At 35.5% G+C, this 26,423-nt stretch overlaps 1 pseudogene across 1 annotated transcript; it reads left to right on the top strand.

The window, feature by feature from the left end:
- The first annotated feature begins 5,971 nt into the window (after positions 1–5,971).
- LOC309653423 (small ribosomal subunit protein uS10 pseudogene) lies at positions 5,972–6,323 on the top strand (annotated as a pseudogene). Its single transcript has one exon. The product of its transcript is annotated as a small ribosomal subunit protein uS10 pseudogene (transcript).
- The last annotated feature ends 20,100 nt before the right edge of the window (positions 6,324–26,423 follow it).

The raw sequence follows: 26,423 nt of genomic DNA, 5'->3' as shown, positions 1-26,423 counted from the left end.
CATACAAGACCTGTACTATAACGTTAAACATTCCAACATTCTCACTATAGAAGTTTCAGAGGAGAAGACAGAGAGAAAGGTATCAAATATTTCCTAAAATTATGCCTGAAACTTTCCCAAACCTAATGAAGGAAACAGATATCCAAACAGGAAACAAAGAGGTTCCAAACAAGATGAACCCAAAGAAACTCACATCAAAATATAGCATACTTAAAATGGTAAAAACTAAAGAGAGAATTCTAAGGGAACCAAGAGAAAAACAGAGTGACATACAAGGGATTCCCATAAGGTTGTCAGCTGATTTCTCAACAGAAAGTTTGCAGGTCAGAAGGAAGTGGCAAGATATATTCAAAATGCTCAAAGGGAAACCTGTAGCCTAGCATACTCTACCCAGCAAGGTGATCATTTACAGAAGAAGGAAATATATTTTATATAACATAGATTATAGAATTTTAGATAATACAAACAACTTCTCAGACAAGAGAAAAACAAAAAGATTTCAGCAATATTAAACCTGACCTTAAAGGTAGAAGGGTCATCACTCCATGCAAGAAGGTAAGAATCTACAGAGAAGGGAAAATATCACTAAAAAGGCAAGTATATAGTAAGATTTCAGGATCACTTAAATAAGCCAGGACATAGATTAAAGAAAAAATTGTAAAAAAGAAAAAAAAAAGGATAACTACAATAAATAGTAAACTGTTAAGCTTGAGGATGTAAAATATGACATAAAACTACAAAAGGTGGGGGAGGGGGATAAAAATGGTAGATTTCTTAGAACGTGTTTGGACTTAAATGACTATTAGTTTAAATCAAGTAGATATAATTGAGGATCAACATATATGGACCCCATGGTAACCACAAATCAAAAATATACCACTGATACACAAAATAACAAAAAGCAATAAAGGCATACTACTAAAGAAAATCATCACATCAAGAGTAGAAACAAAAAATAAAATAAAAAATAAAAAATGACCATAGAAGAACCCAAAACCACCATAAACTAATGATAAAATGATAACACATACATCCCTAATTATTAATTACTTTAAAAGTCAATGGAGGAAATACTCTGATTGAAAGACTTAGGGTGGCTGATTAGATAAAAAAGTAAGAACTTTCAATATGTTACCTACAAGACACTCACTTTAAGGCAAAAGACTTATAGATTGAAAGTGAGGGCATGGAGAAAAGTATTTCATGCAAACACGAATAACAAGAAAGTAGGCGTAGCAATCCTCATATCAGACAAAATAGACTTTAAAACAAATGCTATAACAAGAGACAAAGAAAGGCATTATATAATGATAAAGGGATCAATAAAGAGGATATTATACTGGTTAACACATACGCACCCAACAGAGGTGCACCTAAATATATAAAGCAAACACTAATTGATGTAAAGGAAGAGATTGGAAACAACTTCTCCAATTTATTTTATTGCAAAGGGAACAACTATACAACAAAAGTACAAAGTTTAACACTCCACTGACATCAATGGACAGATCACCTAGACAGAAAAATCAGTAAGGCAACAGTGGTCTTAAATAACACAATAGACTAGTTGTATTGTAGTTAATTCAAATCTATAGGACATTATATCTGAGAGTAGCAGAATACACATTTTGTCAAGTGCACAAGGAACATTCAGCAGGATATGCCACATAATAGGAAACCAAACAAGCCTCAACACATTTAAGATAAAAATTATATCAATCATTTTTACCAAACACAGCAGTGTGAAACTAGAATTCAACTACAGAAAGAAAAATGGGAAAATAACAATCATGTGGAGACTGGAAACATGCTACTAAAATTCCCACTGGGTCAGTGAGAAATTAAAGAGGAAATCAGAAAACTCCTTAAAACGTATGGAAATGGAAACACAACTTTCAAAAATCTATGGGACAAAGCAAAAGAAGTTCTAAAATGGAAGTTTATAGTGATAGACAATACAAGTCTCCAAAAAAAAAAAACCTAATCGTCACATAAAGATTGAGAAAACGATCAAAACAAAATTCACAGTCAGCAGAAGGAATGACACAATAAAGAACAGAAAGCAAATTAATAAAATAGAGATTGAAAGACAGCAGACAATATCAATTAAATTAAAGGATTTAAAAAAAAAGAACTAGTAAACATTTAGTCAGATACAACAACAAGAAGAGAGAACTCTAAGAAATTTTTAAAAAATGACAGAGGACAAATGACAACTGATGCAACACAGGAAAAAATAAATAAATAAGGGAATGCTATGAACAATTATACCCCAACAAACTAGGCAAACTATAAATAATGGACAAATTTCTAGAAGCCTGCCAAGACGGAAGCAAGAAGAAACAATCTGAAAAAAACAATCACTAGAAGTGAATATGAATTTGTAATTTAAAAGCTCCCAGCAAACAAAAGTCCAAGGTCCGATGCCTTTACAGGGGAATTCCGCCAGACATACAAAGGAGAACTACTATCCCCTCAAATTATTCCAAAATATTGAAGAGGCAGGAACACTATCAAATTCATTCCATGAAGCCACCACCACCCTGATACCAAAACCAGACAAAGACACCACAAAAAAAAGGAATTACAGGCCATATCTGTGATCAGTATAGATGCAAAAATCTTCAACAACATATTAATAAACTGAGCCCAACAATATATAAAAAGGATCATACACAATAACAATGAGGTTTTATTCCAAGGTCACACAGATGGTTCAACATTCACAAACAAGTAAATGTGATACACCACATTAACAAAAACGAAAAAAGGATAAAAATCACATGATCACCTCAATAGATGCTGAAAAGCATTTGACAAAATTCAACATCCATTCATGATAAAAAAAATCTCATTAATGTGGGAATATATCTCAACATAATAAAGGCATTTACTAAAAACATACAACCAGTATCAGACTCAAGGCGAGAAACTGAAAGCATTCCTGGTAAATTCAAGAGCAAGAAAACAATGCCCACTCTCACGTTTTCTATTTAACTCACTATTGGAAGTCCTAGCCACACCAATCAGAAAAGAAAAAGATATAAAATGTATCCAGATTGGAAGGGAAGTGGTAAAACTGTCACTGTTTGAAGAAGACATGACATTTTATAAAGAGAATTTTAAAATCTTCCCCCCAAAACTATTAGAACAATAAACGAAGTTCAGTTACGTTGTTGCAGAATACAAGATTAAGATACAGAATTTCGTTGCATATCTCTACATTATTAATGAAATATCAGAAAGAGAAACCAATTTTAAAATCCCTTTTAAAATCACAACAAAAAGATTAAAATACCTAGGAAAAAAGTCAACCAATAAAGTGAAATACCTATGCTTTAAAACTATAAAGCACTGACGAAGGAAACTGAATATTATTTTAAAAAATGGAAAGATATTCCATGTACCTGGATTGAAAGAATTAATGTTGTAAACATGGCCATATATCCAAAACAATCTACAGATTTAATGCAATCCTAATCAAAATACATAAGACGTTTTTCATAAAACTAAACCAAATTATCCTAAAATTCATATGGAATCACAAAAGGCTCTCAACTGCCATTGCAATCTTGAGAAAAGAGAACAAAGCTGGAAGTATAACCCTCCTGGACTTCAGACTACAGTACAAAGATACAAAATTCAAAACATCATAGTACTGGCAAAGAAACAGACACATAGATCAATGGAATAGAATAGAAAGCCCAGAAATAAACCCACACACCTATGGCCAATTCATCCACAACAAAGGAGTCAAGAATATACAATGGAGAAAAGACAGTCCCTTCAATAGTGGTGCAGGGACAACTGGACAGCTACATGTAAAACAATGATGTTAGACTATTCCTTCACACTACATACAAAAATAAACTCAAAATAGTTTAATGACCTGCATGTAAGACCTGACACCATAAAACTCGATGAGAACATAGGCAGAATGATCCTTGAGGTAAATCATAGCACTACTTCTTGCTTCAGTCTCCTACAGCAAAAGAAATAAAAACAAATAGGTCCTAATTAATCTTAAAGCTTTTGCCCAACAAAGAAAACCACTGACAAAACTAAAAGACATTATATGCAATGGAAGAAAACATTTGCAAATGATATGCCCAACAAAGGGTTAATACCCCAAAATACAAAATAGCTCATACAGCTCAATATCAAAAAAACACAAAGAACCCAATAAAAAATGTGCAGAAGACCCGAATAGATATCTTTCCAGGGAAGATATACAGATGGCAAACAGACATATGAAAAGTGCTCAACATCACTAATTATTAGAGAAATTCAAATCAAAACTTCAGTGAGGTACCTCTTCACACGTGCTAGAATGTTATCATGAAAAAGTCTACAAATAACAAATTTCAGAGAGGATGTGGAGAAAGGGAACCATTTTACACTGTTGGTGAGAATGAAAATTAGTGCAGCTACAGTGGAAAACAGCATTAAGGGTCCTAAAATACTAAAGTAGAACTATTTTGCTATTCCACTCCTGGGTATAAATCCAAAAAAAATTAAAACACTGATTTAAAAAATACAAACACCCCTATGTTCACAGCAGCACTATATACTATGCACTGATAGCCAAGACATGCAAGCAACCCAAGGGACCATCATCAGATGAGTAGATTAAGATGATATGATGTGTGTATATATATATGTAATATTCACACACATATACACACACATATACACACAATGGGATATCAGCCATAAAAAGAATGAAATTCTGCCATTTGCAACCATATGGATGAGCATAGAAACAATCCTGCTTAGTGAATTAGTCAGACAGAGAAAGACAAATTCTGTATGATATCACTTATACATAGAATCTAAAAAGTATACAACTTAATGTATATGCAAAACAGAAACAGACTCACAGACACAGAAAAAAACTTGAGGTTACCCAAGGGGAGGATGAAGGGAGAGATACAAATTAGGGGAATAGGATTAACATATTAACATCTCCTATGCATAAAAGATATAAGGAGCAAGGATATTATGTACACTATAGGTAATTACAACCATTATCTTATAGTAATCTATAATGGACTATAATCTGCAAAAATACTGGATCATTATGCTGTACACCTAAAAGTAATATAACACTGTAAATCGACTATTCATCAATAAAGAAACTCAATGAGATACCACCTCACAGCAACTAGGTTAGATAGAATTTTATAAATAGAGAATAATAACAATAAATGTTTGACAGAATGAGGAAAAACTGGAATCCTCGTATATTACTTAACAGGAATATAAAATAGTGCAGCCTCTGTGGAGCACAGCTTGTTTCCTCAAAGACTTAAACAGATTACCACATGACCTACAGTTCCACTATCAGGTTCCTAAACAACTGAAAAAAAAGACTCAGGTATTTCTCAACAATGTTCACAGAAGTATTATTCACAATAAGCAATAAATGAAAACTTCAATATTCCATTTTCAGACAAATGGATAAAGACACTGTAGTATAAAATACAGTGGAATATTATTTAGCCATTTAATGCACGCTACAACATATATGAATCGTGAAAACATTATACTTGGTGAAAGAAAATTGACACAAAAGGCAGCATACTTGATACAGGATACAGCATACAGGATACTGTCTATATGAAATATTCAGGAGTGGTAAATACATAAAGACAAAAGACAATGAATGTTGGCGAAAGGCTGAAGAATGACGGAATGGAGAGCAGAGATTTAACAGATACAATTTGGCTGATAAAAATGTTTGGATCTTGATAGAGATCCTGGTTAAAGAACATAATGAATTGTACCTTTTTTAATGGTGGATTTTATTTTATGTGAATAGCATTACCTTAATAAAAAGCAGACAAGGGCTCTTTGAGGAAGACACAGTAACTGCTTCAGCAGAGCCCCAGGCTGCCTGCTCCTGCTCCTGACTCACTGAGTTTCACTTTCTCTGAGGAATAAGTCAATCAGGGAGCTGTGCGCCACAGCCATGTTTTTTAAAGATACTGGAAAGAATCCTAGAGGTAGAGCCAGAGGTAGTGATTCACTGGGTTGGAATCACTCTCACCAGCCACGATGTGAAGGCTTTGGATAAGGTGTGTACTAACTTGATCAGAGGGGCAAAGGAAAAGAATCTCAAAATGAAAGTAGAGGTTCAGTTGTCTACCAAGACTCCTGAGAATAACTACAAGGAGAACTTGTCCTGAAGGTTCTAAGACTTGGGATTTTATCCAGATGAGGATCCACAATCTACACTAACCTGTACAGTCTTCTGAGATTGTTAAGCAGACCACTTCCATCAGTATTGAGCTGAAGTTGAAGTTACCATTACAGATGCCTAATCAACATTTCAAATAAAGTCATAATCCGTCATTAAACAAAAAGACAAGGATTTTAATAGACGTTTCTCAAAAAAAATACAAATGTCCCAAAAGCACATGTACACATACTCAACAACAGTAGTTATTCCAAAAATGCAAATCAAGAACTCCATGCTGTACCAATTCACACCCACTATGATCACTATAATAAAAAAAAACCTAAAAGTAATAAGTGTTTTTGAGTGTGGAGAAACTAGAAACTTATACACTGACTATGGCAATGTAAAATAGTGCAGCCACTGAGAAAAACATTATGGCAGTTCCTGAATAAGATAAACATGAAATTAATGCATGATACCTCAATTCCCTTCTAAGAATACACTCAAAAGGACTGAAAACAGGGACTCAAATAAGTACATATTCAGTAATATTATGAGCAGTTCACAATAATCAAAAGATGGAACAAAGATATGTCTATCAAGGGATAGATGGAAAACAAATTGTGGTATATCCATGTAATGAAATATTATTCAGCCATAAGAAAACATGAAGTACATTAGATAAATCTACACAGATGAATCTTAAAAACTATGCTAACTAAAGAAAAAAATACCATGAACCAACATATAAGTCCATTTACATTAAATATCCAAAATGGTATAAGTCCATTTACATTATATGTCTAAAACGAAATAATCCTTAAAGATGAAAAGCAAAGCAGTGCTGGTTGAGGGTCATGGAGCAGTAAATGGGAACTGTTTAATGGGTAAGGAATTTCCGTATGTGTGATAAAAAATAGAGATTGATAAAGACAGTGATTACACAACACTATATATGTACTAACACCACTAAATTTGTCACTTTCATACAGTTAATTTTATATGAAAATTTTCATCTCAGAAACCATTTTCATGTAAAGTGAAAGGGGAACCCATTGAATGGGAGAAAATATTTGCAAATCATATATGTTAAAAGTCTAATGTTCAGAATATGTAAAGAACCCATACAATTTAACAAGAAAGTAAACAAATGATTTGAATAAACATTTTCAAAGGAAATATACAAAAGGCAAACAAGCTCATGAAAAGATACTTCACACCATTAGTCATTCAGTAAATGCAAATCAAAATCACAATAAGAACCACTTCGTATCTACTAGGATGTCTATAAACAAAAAAAAAAATGGAAAATACCAAGTGTTGGCCAGGATATGGAACAATTGAACCCACACCTGTGCCTTGTATGGAATGTATAGGAAAGTAATATGAATAGCCATTGTGGAAAATAATAAATCAGTTATTCAAAAAGCTAACTATAGATACTACATGAGTCAAAATGTCCACCCTTCATGTAAATCAAAATAATTAAAAGCAGGTGTTCAATCAAACACTTATACATAGATGTTCATAGCAGCATATACACATCAGCTAACCCAAAAGCCCATCAAATTAAATGTTTTAGTAAGACATGGTGTATCAAAAATGGAATATTATTTACCTATAAAAAATGAAGTACTGAAAGTGCTACATGAAAAATCTTGAAAATATGCTAAGTGAAAAAAGCCAGACACAAAAGGTCACATATCATATGATTCCATTTATACGAAATGTCCAGATTAGGTAAATCCATAGATGCAGAAAGCAGATTAACAATAGTCAGGAGTGGAGGTCAAAAAAGGGAATGGAGGATGACTACTTAATGGGTACAGGGATTCATTTGGATGTAATGAAAAAAGTCCTTGAACTAGTAGTGTTAGTGGTTGCACAAAATTATGAATGTACCTGATAGCACTGAAATATAAAACTAAAATGGTAATATTTTATGTGATGCTTTACTACAATAAAGAAGATCAGACAACACATATGCATCAGAGACTTAATATTCAAGAGTATATAAAAATGATTAAATGTACAAGGTTAAAACTGCCACCTCCTATCTAGAAGGGAATGTACACATTTATTTTTAAGAAAATAATTTTCTGACTGCATCTATAAACTTAAGGCATATAAATGTGCAACTATCCTGCTTATTTGAAGGAGGATAACCTAGATGAGGACAAAGAATGATTTTTCAGCGTACTAAGCCCTAACTATTAGTCACAATGTTCCAAATGATTCATAAAAATCATACATCATTTCATCCTAACAAAATTACATTGCAGTATAATATTAAACTTTTATTACTAGCACTTTAGAGATGAGGAAACAGGCTCAGAAAGATGGAATGACTTGCCACACATGTTAACCTGGCCTGTCAAGAGATTTCATCTAAAAGTTGACAAATAGCAGGCTCTAAAAGAAATATATGGTGGAGGAGAAGATGGCGGAAGAGTAAGATGCGGAGATCACCTTCCTTCCCCCAAATACATCTACACGTGGAACTGCTCCTATAGAACACCCACTGAACGGTGGCAGAAGACGTCAGACCTCTCAAAAGGCAAGAAACTCCCCACGTACCTGAGTAGGGCAAAAGAAAAAAGAAATAACAGAGACAAAAAATTAGGGATGAGACCTGCACCAGTGGGAGGGAGCTGTGAAGGAGGAAAGGTTTCCACACACTAGGAAGCCCCTTCACGGGCAGAGACTGCGGGTGGCAGAGGGGGGAAGCTTCAAAGTCATGGAGGAGAGTGCAGCCACAGGGGTGCAGAGGGCAAAGCGAACAGATTCCTGCCCAGAGGATCGGTACCCACCAGCACTCACCAGCCCGAGAGGTTTGTCTGCTTGCCCACCGGGGCGGGTGGGGGCTAGGAGCTGAGGCTCGGTCTTCGGTCGGATTTCAGGGAGAGGACTTGGGTTGGCTGCATGCACAGCCTGAAGGGGCTAGTGTGCCACAGCTAGCTAGGAGGGAGTCCGGGAAAAGGTCTGGAGCTGCCGAACAGGCAAGAGACATTTTCTTGCATCTGTTTCCTGGTGTACGGGACGAGGGGATTCAGAGCACCGCTTAAATGAGCTCCAGAGACAGACGTGAGCCGCGGCTATCAGCGTAGACCCCAGAGACGGGCATGAGATGCTAAGGCTGCTGCTGCCACCACCAAGAAGCCTGTGTGCAAACACAGGTCATTATCCACACCTCCCCTCCCAGGAGCCTGTGAAGCCTGCCACTGCCAGGGTCCCGTGATACAGGGACAAATTCCCTGGGAGAACGCACGGTGCCCCTCAGGCTGCTACAACATCATGCCAGTGTCTGCCGCTGCAGGCTCGCCCCGCATCTGTACCACTCCCTCTCCCTGGCCAGAGTGAGCCAGAGCCCCCGAAGCAGTTGCTCCTTTAACCCCGTCCTGTGTGAGCAAAGAACAGATGCCCTCAGGCGAACTACATGCAGAGGCAGGACCAAAGCCAAAGCTGAACCCTGGGAGCTCTGCAAACAAAGAAGAGAAAGGGAAATTTCTCCCAGCAGCCTCAGAAGCAGCGGATTAAAGCTCCACAAACCACGTGAGGTACCTGCATCTGTGGAATACCTAAATAGACAACGAATCATCCTAAATTGAGGAGGTGGACTTTGGGAGTAAGATATATTATTTTTTTCCCCTTTTCATCTTTTTGTGAGTGTGTATGTCCATGCTTTGGTGTGAGATTTTATCTGTATAGCTTTGCTTTCACCATCTGTCCTAGGGTTCTGTCTGTCTGTTTTTCATTTTTTTCTTTTTTCTTTTTTTACTTTAAAAATTTCTTTTCTAAATAATTATTTTTTATTTTAATAACTTTATAGTATTTTATCTTTATTTTATTTTACCCTCTTTTTTTCTTTCTTTCTATTTTTTCTCCCTTTTATTATGAGCCATGTGGATGACAGGCTCTTGGTGCTCTAGCCAGACATCAGGGTTGTGCCTCTGAGGTGGGAGAGCCAACTTCAGAACACTGGTCCACAAGAGACCTCCCAGATCCATGTAATACCAAACGATGAAAATCTCCCAGAGATCTCCATCTCAACACCAAGACCCAGCTTCATTCAATGAACAGCCAGCTACAGTGCTGGACACCCTATGTCAAACAACTATCAAGACAGGAACACAGGCCCATCCATTAGCAGAGAGGTTGCCTAAAATCATAATAAGGACACAGACATCCCAAAACACACCACCAGATGTGAACCTGCCCATCAGAAAGACAAGATCCAGGCTCATCCACCAGAACACAGCCACTAGTCCCCTCCACCAGGAAGCCTACACAATGCACTGAAACAACCTTAGCCACTGGAGACAGATACCAAAAACAACAGGAACTACGAACCAGCAGTCTGCGAAAAGGAGATCCCAAACACAGTAAGATAAGCAAAATGAGAAGACAGAAAAACACACAGCAGATGAAGGAGCAGGGTAAAAACACACCAGACCTAACAAATGAAGAGGAAATAGGCAGTCTACCTGAAAAAGAATTCAGAATAATGATAGTAAAGGTGATCCAAAATCTTGGAAATAGAATAGACAAAATGCAAGAAACATTTAACAAGGAGGTAGAAGAGCTAAAGAGGAACGAGGCAATGATGAACAACACAATAAATGAAATTAAAAATACTCTAGAAGGGATCAATAGCAGAATAAGTGAGGCAGAAGAACGTTAAGTGAGCTGGAAGATAAAATAGTGAAAATAACTACTGCAGAGCACAATAAAGAAAAAAGAATGAAAAGAACTGAGGACAGTCTCAGGGACCTCTGGGACAACATTAAACGCACCAACATTCGAATTATAGGGGTCCCAAAAGAAGAAGAGAAAAAGAAAAGGACTGAGTAAACATTTGAAGAGATTATAGTTAAAAACTTCCCTAATATGGGAAAGGAAATAGTTAATCAAGTCCTGGAAACACAGAGAGTCCCATACAGGATAAATCCAATGAGAAACACACCAAGACACATATTAATCAAACTATCAAAAATTAAATATAAAGAAAACATATTAAAAGCAGCAAGGTAAAAACAACAAATAACACACAAGGGAATCCCCATAATGTTAACAGCTGATCTTTCAGCAGAAACTCTGCAAGCCAGAAGGGAGTGGCAAGACATATTTAAAGTGATGAAGGAGAAAAACCTAACACCAAGATTACTCTACCCAGGAAGAATCTCATTCAGATTTGCTGGAGAAATTAAAATCTTTAAAGACAAGCAAAAGCTGAGAGAGTTCAGCACCACCAAACCAACTTTACAACAAATGCTAAAGGAACTTCTCTAGGCAAGAAAGACAAGAGAAGAAAAACACCTACAATAACAAACCCAAAGCAATTAAGAAAATGGGAATAGGAACATACATACCAATAATTACCTTAAATGTAAATGGATTAAATGCTCCCACTAAAAGACACAGAGTGGCTGAGTGGATACAAAAACAAGGCCCATATATATGCTGTCTACAAGAGACCCAATTCAGACCTAGGGACACATACAGACTGAAGGTGAGGGGATGGAAAGAGATACTCTATGCAAATGGAAATCAAAAGAAAGCTGGAGTAGGAATTCTCATATCAGACCAAATAGACTTTAAAATAAAGACTATTACAAGAGACAAAGAAGGACACTATATAATGATCAAGGGATCAATCCAAGAAGAAGATATAACAATTGTAAATATTTATGCACCCAACATAGGAGCACTTCAATGCATAAGGCAAATACTAGCAGCCATAAAAGGGGATAGCAACAGTAACACAATCATAGTAGGGGATTTTAACACCCCACTTTCACCAATGAAGAGATCATCCAAAATGAAAATAAATAAGGAAACACAAGCTTTAAATGATACATTAAAGAAGGTGGACTTAATTGATATTCATAGGACATTCCACCCAAAAACAACAGAATACACATTTTTCTCAAGCGCTCATGGAACAGTCTCCAGGATAGATCATATCTTGAGTCACAAATCAAGCCTTGGTGAATTTAAGAAAATTGAAATCGTATCAAGTATCTTTTCCGACCACAATGCTATAAGACGAGGTATCAATTACAGGAAAAGATCTGTAAGAAATACAAACACATGGAGGCTACACAATACACTACTTAATAACAAAGTAATCACTGAAGAAATCAAAGGGGAAATCAAAAAATACCTAGAAACAAATGACAATGGAGACACGATGACCCAAAACCTATGGTATGCAGCAAAAACAGTGCTAAGAGGGAAGTTTATAGCAATACAATCCTACCATCACTTACAGGAAACATCTCAAATAAACAGTCTAACCTTGCACCTAAAGCAATTAGAGAAAGAAGAACAAAATAACCTCAAATTTAGCAGAAGGAAAGAAATCATAAAGATCAGATCAGAAATAAATGAAAAAGAAAGGAAGGAAATGATAACAAAGATCAATAAAACTAAAAGCTGTTTCTTTGAGAAGATAAATATAATTCATAAACCATTAGACAGACTCTTCAAGAAAAAAAAGGGAGAAGACTCAAATCAATAGAATTAGAAATGAAAAAGGAGAAGTAACAACTGACAGTGCAGAAATACAAAGGATCATGAGAGATTACTACAAGCAACTCTATGCCAGTAAAATAGAAAACCTGGAAGAAATGGACAAATTCTTAGAAATGCACAACCTGCCGAGACTGAACCAGGAAGAAATAGAAAATATGAACAGACCAATCACAAGCACTGAAATTGAAACCGTGATTAAAAATCTTCCAACAAACAAAATCGCAAGACCAGATGGCTTCACAGGCGAATTCTATCAAACATTTAGAGAAGAGCTAACACCTATCCTTCTCAAACTCTACCAAAGTATTGCAGAAGGAGGAACACTCCCCAACTCATTCTATGAGGCCACCATCACCCTGATACCAAAATCATACAAAGATGTCACAAAGAAAGAAAATACAGGCCAATATCTTTGATGAACATAGATGCAAAAATCCTCCATAAAATACTAGCAAACAGAATCCAACAGTACATTAAAAGGATCATACACCATGATCATGTGGAGTTTATTCCAGGAATGCAAGGATTCTTCAATATACACAAATCAATCAACATGATACACCATATTAACAAATTGAAGGAGAAAAACCATATGATAATCTCAATAGATGCAGAGAAAGCTTTTGACAAAATTCAACACCGATTTATGATAAAATCCCTGCAGAATGTAGGCATAGAGGGAACTTTCCTCAACATAATAAAAGCCATGTATGACAAACCCACAGCCAACATCGTTCTCAATGATAAAAAACTGAAACAATTTCCACTAAGATCAGGAACAAGAAAAGTTTGCCCACTCTCACCATTTGTATTCAACATAGTTTTGGAAGTTTTAGCCACAGCAATCAGAGAAGATAAAGAAATAAAAGGAATCCAAATCAGTAAAGAAGAAGTAAAGCTGTCACAGTTTGAAGAAAACATGATACATTACATAGAGAATCCTAAAGATGCTACCAGAAAAGTACTAGAGCTAATCAATGAATTTCGTAAAGTAGTAGGACATAAAATTAATGCACAGAAATCTCTTGCATTCCCATACACTAATGATGAAAAATCTGAAAGTGAAATTAAGAAAACACTCCCATTTACCATTGCAACACAAAAATAAAATACCTAGGAATAAACCCACCTAAGGAGACAAAAGACCTGTAGGCAGAAAATTATAAGACACTGATGAAAGAAATTAAAGAGGATACAAATAGATGGAGAGATATACCATGTTCTTGGATTAGAAGAATCAACATTGTGAAAATGACTCTACTACTCAAAACAATCTACAGATTCAATGCAATCCCTCTCAAACTACCACTGGCATTTTTCACTAAACTAGAACAAAAAATTTTACAATTTGTACAGAAACATAAGAGACTCTGAATAGCCAAAGCAATCTTGAGAAAGAAAAATGGAGCTGAAGGAGTCAGGCTCCCTGACTTCAGACTATACTTCAAAGCTACAGTAATCAAGACAGTATGGTACTGGCACAAAAACAGAAACATAGATAAATGTAACAGGATAGAAAGCCCAGAGTTAAACCCCCACACATATGGTCACCTTATCTTTGATCAAGGAGGCAAGCATAAACAGTGGAGAAATGACAGCCTCTTCAATAAGTGGTGCTGGGAAAATTGGACGGGTACATGTAAAAGTATGAAGTTAGAACATTGCTTTACACCATACACAAAAATAAACTCAAAATGTATTAAAGACCTAAATGTAAAGCCAGACACTATCAAACTCTTAGAGGAAAACATAGGCAGAACACTCTATGACATAAATCACAGCAAGATCCTTTTTGACCCAGCTCCTAGAGAAATGGAAATCAAAACAAAAATTAACAAATGGGATCTAATGAAACTTAAAAGCTTTTGCACAGAAAAGGAAACCATAAACAAGACCAAAAGACAACCCTCAGAATGGGAGAAAATATTTACAAATGAAGCAACTGACAAAGGATTAATCTCCAAAATTTACAAGCAGCTCATGCAGCTCAATAACAAAAACACAAACAACACAATCCAAAAATGGGCAGAAGACGTAAATAGATATTTCTCCAAAGAAGATATACAGATTGCCAAGAAACACATGAAAGAATGGTCAACATCATTAATCATTAGAGAAATGCAAATGAAAAGTACAATGAGATATCAGCTCACACTGGTCAGAACGGCCATCATCAAAAAATCTAGAAACAACAAATACTGGAGAGGGTGTGGAGAAAAGGGAACACTCTTGCACTGTTGGTGGGAATGTAAATTGATACAGCCACTATGGAGAACTGTTTGGAGCTTCCTTTAAAAACTAAAAATAGAGCTACCATATGACCCAGCAATCCCACTACTGGGCATGTACCCTGAGAAAACCATAATTCAAAAAGAGTCATGTACCAAAATATTCATTGCAGGTCTATTTACAATAACCAGAACATGTAAGAAACTTAAGTTTCCATCATTGGATGAATGGATAAAGAAGATGTGGCACATATATACAATGGAATATTACTTGACCATAAAAAGAAACGAAATAGAATTATTTGTAATGAGATGGATGGAGTCAGAGTCTGTCATACAGAGTGAAGTAAGTCAGAAAGAGAAAAACAAATACAGTATGCTAACACATATGTATGGAATCTAAGGGGGAAAAAAAAGTCAAGAAGAACCTAGTGGCAAGATGGGAATAAAGACACAGACCTACTAGAGAATGTACTTGAGGATATGGGGACGGTGTAGTATAAGCTGGGAGAGTGTTAGAGAGTGGCATGGACATATATACACTACTAAATTTAAAATAGATAGCTAGTGGGAAGAAACCGCATAGAACAGGGAGATCAGCTCGGTGCTTTGTGACTACTTGGAGGGGTGGGATGGGGATGGTGGGAGGGAGGGAGATGGAAGAGGGAAGAGATGTGGGAACATATGTATATGTATAACTGATTCACTTTGTTATACAGCAGAAACTAACACACCATTGTAAAACAATTATGCTCCAATAAAGATGTTAAAAAAAATTTAAAAAAATGTATGAGGACACGGTGATTGGGAAGGGTAAGCTGAGATGAAGTAAGAGAGTGGCATGGACATATATTCACTACCAAATGTAAAATAGATACCTAGTGGGAAGCAGCCTCATAGCACAGGGAGATCAACTCTGTGCTCTGTGACCACCTAGAGGGGTGGGATAGGGAGGGTGGGAGGGAAATGCAAGAGGGAGGGTATATGGGGATATATGTATACATATAGCTGATTCACTTTGTTATACAGCAGAAAGTAACTCACCATTGTAAAGCAATTATACTACAATAAATATGTTTAAAAAAAAGAAATGAAAAAGGAGAAATAACAACTGACACCCCAGAAATACAAAGTACCATAAGAGACTGCTACCAGCAACTATAAGCCAATAAGATGGATAAACTGGAAAAACTGGATAAATTCATATAAAGCTACAACCGTTCAAGACTGAAACAGGAAAAAATGCAAAATAAAGTCAAATCAAGCTCACATAATTAAATGGAAACTGTGATTAAAAGTCTTCCAACATATATAGACAACTAATGAGAACAGGCTGTATAGCACAGGGAACTCTGCTCAATGCTCTCTGCTGACCTAAATGGAAAAAATATCCATGGAAGAGGGGATACAAGCATCAGTGTGGCTGAACCACTTTGTTGTACAGCAGAAACTAACAGAATATTTTAAAGCAAATATCCCCTAAAGAAAAAAATGTTTGATAAACTATATTATAATAACACAAAAAAATCTTCCAACAGGAACTTACCTGGTTGTGCAGTGGTTAAAAATCTGTCTGCCAATGCAGGGGATATGGGTTCAATCCCTGGTCTGTGAAGATCCCACGTGCTGCAGAGCCACTAAGCCCATATACCACAATTAAAGAGCTTGCACTATAGAGCCCGCAAACCACAACTACTTAGCCCACCTGCCTCCATGACTGGAGCCCACACATCTAGAGCCTGTGCTCCACCACAGTGAGAAGCCCACACACTGCAACAAAGAGTAGACCCTGCTGGCCACAACTAGAGTAGTTCCATGGGCAGCCAGAAAGACCCAATGTGGCAAAAAAATATGAATTGAAATTATTAATTAATTAATTAAAAATATCTTCCAAAAAACAACAGTCTAGGACCAGATGCCTTCACAGGAGAATTCTATCAAACTTTTGCAAAAAATTGCAGAGGAGGGAACAATCCCAAACTCATTCTATGAGGCCACTATCAACCAGATACAAAATCCAGACAAAGATATCACAAAAATAGAATACTGCCTATGAATATCACTGATGAACATAGACACAAAAATCCTCGAAAAAATACTAGCAAAAAGAATCCAATGCATTAAAAGGGTCATACACCGTGATCAAGTGTGATTTATCCCAAGGATGAAAGGATTCTTTAACATACATAAATCAACTGATACAATAGAGCACATGTACAAACTGAAGAATAAAATTTATATGATCATCTCAGTAAATCAGAAAAACATTTTGACTAAATTCAACACCATTTTATGAAAAAATATCTCCAGAAATTGGGTATAGATGAAACCTACCTTAACCTAATAAAGGTGATATATAACAAACCCACAGCAAACATCATTCTCAGTGGCAAAAAACTGAAATATTTTCCTTAAGACCAGGAACAAGACAAGGATGTCCGTCTATGGACATAGATGTCCATAGATTCAACATAGTATTGGAAGTCTTAGCCATAGCAATTAGAGAGAAAAAAAATAAAAATAAAAAATAAAAGGAATCCAAATTGGAAAAGAAGAAGCAAAACTCATTCTTTGTACATGACATGATACTATACATAGATAATCCTAAAGAGATGACCAGAAAATTACTAGTGCTAATCAATGAATTTGGTAAAGTTGCATGACAAAGAATTAATGCACAGAAATCTCTTGCACTCCTATAAGGTAGCAACAAAAATCAGAAAGAGAAATAAAGGAAACACTCCCATTTATCACTGCAACAAAAAAAATTAAATACCAAGGAATAAACCTACATAAGGAGACAAAAGACCTGGGCTCAGAAAACTATAAGATACTAATGAAAAAAATCAAAGATGACACAAACAGATGGAGAGACATACCATTATTTTAGATTGGAAGACTCAATATTGTAAAAATAACTATACTCCCCAAAACAATATACAGATTCAAGGCAATCCCTATCAAATAACTAATGTCATTTTTCACAGAATTATAAAAAAAATTCCATTTGTATGGAAACACAAAAGAGGTCTAAGAGCCAAAACAATCCTGAGAAAGAAAAATGGAGCTGGAGGATTCAGGCTTCCTGACTTCACACTATACAGCGAAGTTACAGTAATCAAGATAGTATTGTACTGTCACAAAAACAGTCACATGCATCAATGGACAGGATAGAAAGCCCAGAGATAAACCCATGCACCTATGATCACCTAATCTATGACAAAGAAGGCAAGAATATGAAATGGAGAAAAGATGGTCTCTTTAATAAGTGATGTTGAGAAAACTGGGCAGCTACGTGTAAAAGAATAAAATTAGATCACTCCCTAACATCATACACAAAAATAAACTCAAAATGGCTTGAATACATAAATGGAAGACCAGACACTATAAAACTCTTAGAGGAAAATAGGCATAACACTCTGACGTAAATCACAGCAAGATCTTTTTTCACCCACCTCCTAGAGTAGGGAAATTGATACAAAAATAAACAAATGGACCTAATGAAACTTAAAGCTTTTACACAGCAAAGGAAATCATAAACAACACAAAAAGACAACCCTCAGAATGGGAGAAAATATTTGCATACAAAGCAACAGACAAAGGATTAATATCCAAAATATACAAACAGTTCAGGCAGCTCAATATCAAAAACAAACAAACAAACTCGATCTAAACATGGATGGAAGATCTAAATAGATTTTTCTGCAAAGAAGACATACAGATGCACAAGAGACACGTAAAAATATGCTCAACATCACTAATTATTAGAGAAATGCAAATCAAAATTACAACGAGATATCACCTCAAATGGATGAGAATGGCCATTATGAAAATAACTACAAACAATAAGTTCTGGAGATGGTGTGGAGAAAAGGGAACCCTCTTACAGTGTTGATGGGAATGTAAATTGATACAGCCACTATGGAGAACAGTATGGAGTTTCCTTAAAAAACTGAAAATAGAGCTATCATATGATCAAGCAATCCCACTCCTGGGCATATACCTCTTTAAAACCATAATTTGAAAAGATACATGCACCCAGTGTTCATTGCAGCACTATTTACAATAGCCAGGACATGGAAGCAACCTAAATGTCCATCAGCAGAGGAATGGATAAAGATGATGGGGTACATACATTCAGTAGAATATTACTCAGCCACGAGAAGGAATGAAATTATGTCATTTGCAGAGACTTGGATGCATCTAGAGACTGTCATACAGAGTGAAGTTAATCAGAAAGAGAAAAACAAATATCTCATAAAAATGCATACACGTGGCATTTAGAAAAAAAATTTGCATAGATGAACCTATTTGTAAAGCAGAAATAGAGACACAGACATAGAGAACAAATGTGTGAACACCAAAGGGAGCAGGTGGTGGGATGGATTGGGAGATTGTGATTGACGTATGTACATGTCTAAGGTGAGAGCCTACTGTATGGTGCAGGGAAATATAAAAAGGAAGAAAGTACAATCTGTTTGCAGGATATTAAGTTAACCTTAAAAATGCATTCTAATATACAACAGGTGCAGACAAATACTGTTTGATTTGTTATATGAGGTACCTAGGATACACAATTCACAGAGTCAGAAAGTATATTGGTAGATGCCCAGGGCTGGGGGTGGGTGGAGGCATGGGAGGGGAAATGGGGATTTAGTGTTTAGTGGGGACAATGTTTCAGTTTAACAGCCATTTATGATAAAAGCCCTGCAGAAAGTAGGCACAGAGGGAACTTTCCTCAACATAATAAGGCCATATATGACAAACCCACAGCCAGCATCGTCCTGAATGGTGAAAAACTGAAACCATTTCCACTAAGATCAAGAACAAGACAAGGTTGCCCACTCTCACCACTATTATTCAACATAGTTTTGGAAGTTTTAACCACAGCAATCAGAGAAGGAAAAGAAATAAAAGGAATGCAAATTGGAAAAGAAGTAAAGCTGTCACTGTTTGCAGATGACATGATACTATACATAGAGAATCCTAAAGATGCTACCAGAAAACTACTAGAGCTAATCAATGAATCTGGTAAAGTAGCAAGATACAAAATTAATGCACAGAAATCTCTGGCATTCCTATACACTAATGATGACAAATCTGAAAGTGAAATTAAGAAAACACTCCTGGGGCTTCCCTGGTAGTGCAGTGGTTGGGAATCCGCCTGCTAGTGCAGGGGACGCGGGTTTGAGCCCTGGTCCACGAGGGTCCCACATGTTGCGGAGCAACTGGGATCGTGCACCACAACTACTGAGCCTGCACTCTAGAGACTGTGAACCACAACTGCTGAAGCCCACACACCTGGACCCCGTGCTCAGCAACAAAGAGAGGCCACCAGAGTGAGAGGCCCGCACACTGCAGCAAGGAGTGGCTCCCGCTCACTGCAGCGAAGAGCCAACACAGCCAAAAATAAATAAATCTATAAAGAAAAAGAAAAGAAAAAGCTCCCATTTACCATTGCAACAAAAAGAATAAAATATCTAGGAATAAACCTATCTTAGGAGACAAAACACCTGTATGCAGAAAATTATAAGACACTGATGAAAGAAATTAAAGATGATAAATTATAAATGGAGATATATACCATGTTCTTGCATTGGAAGAATCAACATTGTGAAAATGACTCTACTACCCAAAGCAATCTACAGATTCAATGCAATCCCTCTCAAACTACCACTGGCATTCTTCACAGAAATAGAACAAAAAATTTCACAGTTTGTATGGAAACAAAAAAGACACTGAATAACCAAAGCAATACTGAGAACGAAAAATGGAGCTGGAGGAATCAGGCTCCCTAACTTCAGGCTATACTACAAAGCTACTGTAATCAAGACAGTATGGTACTGGCACAAAAACAGAAATAGAGATCAATGGAACAGGATAGTTAAACCCATGCACATATGGTCACCTTATCTTTGATAAAGGAGGCGAGCATATACAGTGGAGAAAAGACAGTCTCTTCAATAAGTAGTGCTGGGAAAACTGATCAGATACATATAAAAGTATGAAATTAGAACACTCCCTAACACCATGCACAAAAATAAACTCAAAGTGGATTAAAGACCTAAATGTAAAGCCAGACACTATCAAACTCTTAGAGGAAAACATAGGCAGAACATTCTATGACATAAATCACAGCAAGATCCTGTTTGACCCACCTCCTAGAGAAATGGAAATAAAAACAAAAATAAACAAATGGGACCTAATGAAACTTCAAAGCTTTTGCACAGCAAAGGAAACCATAAACAAGATGAAAGGACAACCCTCAGAATGGGAGAAAATATTTGCAAATGAAGCAACTGACAAAGGATTAATCTCCAAGATTTACAAGCAGCTCATGCAGCTCAATAACAAAAACACAAACAACCCAATCCAAAAATGGGCAGAAGACCTAAATAGATATTTCTTCAAAGAAGATATACAGATTGCCAACAAACACATGAAAGAATGCTCAACATCACTAATCATTAGAGAAATGTAAATCAAAACTACAATGAGGTATCACCTCACATCAGTGAGAATGCCATCATCAGAAAATCTGCAAACAATATATCCTGGAGAGGGTGTGGAGAAAAGGGAACACTCTTGCACTGTTGGTGGGAATTTAAATTGATAAAGCCACTATGGAGAACAGTTTGCAGGTTCCTTAACAACCTAAAAATATAGCTACCATATGTCCCAGCAATCCCACTACTGGGCATGTACCCTGAGAAAACCATAATTCAAACAGAGTCATGTACAACAATGTTCACTGCGGCTCTATTTACAATAGCCAGGACATAGAAGCAAACTAAGTGTCCATCATCAGATGAATGGATAAAGATATGGCACATATATACAATAGAATATTACTCAGCCACAAACAGAAACAAAACGGAGTTAATTTTAGTGAGGTGGATGGAGTTAGAGTCTGTCATACAGAGTGAAGTAAGTCAGAAAGAGAAAAAACAAATACAGTATGATAACACACATATATATGGAATCTAAGGGGAAAAAAAGGCATGAAGAACCTAATAGTAAGACAGGAATAAAGACACAGACCTACTAGAGAATGGACTTGAGGATATGGGGATGGGGAAGGGTAAGCTGGGACAAAGTGAGAGATTGACGTCGACATATATACAGTACCAAATGTAAAATAGATAGCTAGTGGGAAGCAACCACATTGCACAAGGAGATCAACTTGGTGCTTTGTGACCACCTAGAGGGGTGGGATAAGGAGGGTGGGAGGGAGAGAGATGCAAGAGGGAAGAGATATGGGTACATATGTATATGTATAACTGATTCACTTTGTTATAAAGCAGAAATTAACACACCATTGTAAAGCAATTATACTCCAATAAAGATGTTAAAAAAATGTTTTCAGTTTAGAAAGGTGAAAAATTTGAGCCATAAAAGATGGTGAGAGTTGCACAACAACTTGAATGGACTTAATGCCACTGAGCTGTATAGTAAAATATGGTTAAAATATATGTTTTATACTATGTGACTTTTACCACAAAAAAAAAAATTAAAAGAGATCATTTAAATAAGCAACTACATAGATTAAAAGGTCAAAAAAGTGCAAAAGCAACTATAATTACAATAAACAATTCAGGGATAGACATGAAGTTGTAAAATGTGATATCAAAACACAAAATGGGAGAAGGGAATAAAAAATGTAGATCTTGTAGAATGTGTCTGAGCTTAAATGACAAGTAAATATATTATATCTACTTTAGAGAAGTAGATATAGTTATGGATCAACATATATCAATCCCATGATAACCACAAATCAAAATTCTCTAGTAGATATACAAAAAAGAAAAAGAAAGGAACACAAACATACTACTGAAGAAAATCATCAAACCACATGAGTAAAAAAAAAAGAAATGAATAGAGAAGGAAAATAAAACAACCATAAAACAGTAATAAAAGGACAATAAGTACATATATATCAATAATTTAAAAGTGAAAGGATTATTTTTTTAGATCTGTCTCCCAAAGTGAAGGGGAAAAAAGCAAAAATAAACAAATGTGACCTAATTAAACTTAAAAGATTTTGCACAGAAAAGGAAACCAGCAACAAAATGAAAAGACATCCTACAGAAAGTGAGAAATATTAACAAATAATATGACCTGTAACAGATTAACATCTTACATATATAAACAGCTCATCCAACTCAAAACAACCCCCCCCCAAAAAAAACCGTCAATCATAAACCTGGGCAGAAGAACTAAGCAGACATTTTTCCAAAGAGCAAATGCAGATGACTAAAAGACAAAGTAAAGATTTCAACATCTCTAATTCAGGTAAATGCAAATCAAAACCACAATAAGATATTCTCTCACACTTGTCAGAAAGGCTATCAAAAAGAGCAAAAATAACAAATATTGGTGAGAATGGGGGAAAAGGGAACCCTCATATACTGTTAGAGGGAATGGAATTTGGTGCAGACACCATGGAAAACAATATGGAATTTTCTCAAAACATTAAAAATACAGCCACCATATAACGCAGCAACCCCACTCCTGGGTATATACATGAGAAAAACAAAACAAAACACAACACCATTTCAAAAAAATAAATGAACCTCAATATTCATAGCAGCAAATTTTTACAATTGCATATATATATATATATATATATATATATATATATATATATATATATATATATATATATATGTATACATGACTCAGAAATACAAAAGAATGAAATTTTGCCATTTGCAGCAACATGGATGGACTTTGGAGAGCATTATGCTGAATGAACTATACAAGGGAGAGTAAGACAAATACTAAGTAATGTAATTTACATGTGGAATCTAGAAAAAATACAACAAACTAGGGTAAACCACAAAAAGAAGCAAGCTCACAGAGGTAGAGAAAAAACTATTTTCTATCAGTGGGAGGGAGTGAAAATATAAGGGTGTGGTAATGGGAGATAGAAACTACTATGTATAAGACAGGCTACTAGGATATATTGCACAGCACAGGGAATATAGCCAATATTTTGTAATAACTGCAAATGTAATGTTACATTTAAAATTGTTTAAAGAAGAAGAAAAAGTCAATGGACTAAATGTTTCAATCAAAAGACATAAAGTGTCTGATTGGATTAAAAATATTTTTCAATATGTTGCCTACAAGAAACTACAAATGGAAATGATAAAAGAGGCATAGCAATATCAGAAAAAATAGACTGAAACAAAGGCCATCACAAAAGGCAAAAATGATCATTATATAATGATAAAAGGACCAATAAAAGAAAAGGATGTTACACTTGTTTAGATATATACACCCAATACAGGAGCACCAAAATATATAAAGCAAATACTAATGATCATAAACAGAGGAATTCATAATAATACAATAAGAGTAAGATATTTTAACACCCCTCTGACATTAATGGACAGATCATCCAGACAGAATATTAATAAGGCAACAGTGGTCTTAAGTGACACAATAGACCAGTTGGACTAAATAGATATCTATAGGAAATTACATCCAAAATGGAAGAATGGACACGCTTTTCAAGTGCACATGGAACATTCTCCAGGATTATATCCTAGGCCACAAAACAAGCCTCAAAAATTTAATATGTTAGTAATTATATCAAACATTGTTTTCTGACCACAATGATATGAAACTAGAAATCAAATACAGAAGGAAAAAAGGGGAAAAAACCCAAACACCTGGGGACTAAACAACATGCTACTAAGAAATCAATGGGTCAATGAAGAAATCAAAGAAGAAATCAGAAAATACATCAAGACAAATGAAAATTGGAAATAAAACATTCCAAAATCTGTGGGATGCAGCAAAAGCAATTTCAAGAAAGGTTATCGCAATGTAAGTCTACCTCAAGAAGCAAAAAAATTCTCAAAAAGCAACATATGCTGTAAGTAAAATATTTAGGAACAGAAGAACAAGAACAATAAGAAAACAAACAGCAGAGGAAAGGAAATAATAAAAATTAAAGGAAATAAGTAAAATTGAGATAAAAAATACAGTAAAGTGATCAATGAAACCAGAACAGTTTCTTGTTGAAGATAAACAAAATTGATAAAACTTTACCAAGCCTCACTAAGAGGAAAAGAGAGAGGACCTAAATAAACAAAATGAGAATGAAAGAGGGGAAATAACAATAGATATCACTAGTACAAAAGCAGGTGGAATAGACAAGAGAGCCCAGAAATAAAGCCACATAAACCAAGAATACACATTGGAGAAAAAAGAAAGTATATTCAAGAGTGGTGCTGGGAAAACTGGACAGCTACATGTAAAAGGATGAAATTACAACACTTCCTAACACCATACACACACACACACACACACACACATACACACACATACACATACACACACTCTCAAACTAAAGACCATAATGTAAGACCTGAAATTTTAAAACTCCTAGAAGAAAAAGTAAACATAAATTTGACATAAATCATATTATTTCCTAAAAATCTGTCTCCTAAGGGAAAAGAAAAAAGCAAAAATAAACAAATGAGACCTAATTAAATTCAAAAGCCTTTGGTCAGCACAGAAAACCATTGACAAAACAAAAAGACACCCTGCAGAATAAGAAAAATATTTGCAAATGAAATAACAGATAAGTTGTTAAAAACAAACAGCTCCAAAATAGAAAAACATCTCAGCCAACTCAATATCAAAAAAATAAATAAACAACCCAATCAAAAATGGGCAGAACACCTGAATATATATTTTTCCAAAGAATAACATACCAGTGGATAACAAAGATATGAAAAGATGTTCATCATTACTGAGTATTAGAGAAATGCAAATCAAAATGAGGTATCACCTCACACCTGTCAGAATGGCTATCATCAAAAAGTCTACAGATAACCAATATTGGAGAGGCTGTGGAGAAAAGGGAACCATTTTACACTCATAATGTAAAGGTAAATTTGTACATTCACTACGGAAATAGTATGGAGTTTCCTCAAAAAATTAAAAATGGAACTTACACCTGTAAAAACCAAAAACACTAGTTTGAAAAAATACTTGTACCCCAGTGAACTACCATAGCAGCACTGTTTATGGTAGCCAAGATATGGAAGTAACCTGAAAGCTCATCAATGGATAAATGGATGAAGAAGATATGATATATATACATAAACATGTAATGGAAAATTTCTGTCATAAAAAAAATAAAATTTTTCCATTTGCAGCAATGTGGGTGGACCTAGAGAACATTATGATTCGTAAAATAAATCAGGGCATAGACTGTATCATATCACTTATAGGTGTAATAAAAAAAAAACAAAACTGCACATCCAAAACAGAACATATACAGAGATATACAAAACAGACTGATGCTTGTCAAAGGGGGAGAGGAAAGGGGATGGACAAACAGTGATATGTGAGTAAGAGATACAAACTACTACATATAAAAGGAGTAGTCAACCAGGGCATATTTTATAGCACAGGGAATTGTAACCATTACCTTTAATAACTTTTAATGGAAAATAATCTAT

This window comes from Balaenoptera physalus (genome assembly GCF_965194825.1).
Source record: "Balaenoptera physalus genome assembly, chromosome: Y".
Lineage (NCBI taxonomy): Eukaryota > Metazoa > Chordata > Mammalia > Artiodactyla > Balaenopteridae > Balaenoptera > Balaenoptera physalus.
Note: the sequence above shows the minus strand (reverse complement) of the source record. Positions and strands in the feature narration are given on the sequence as shown.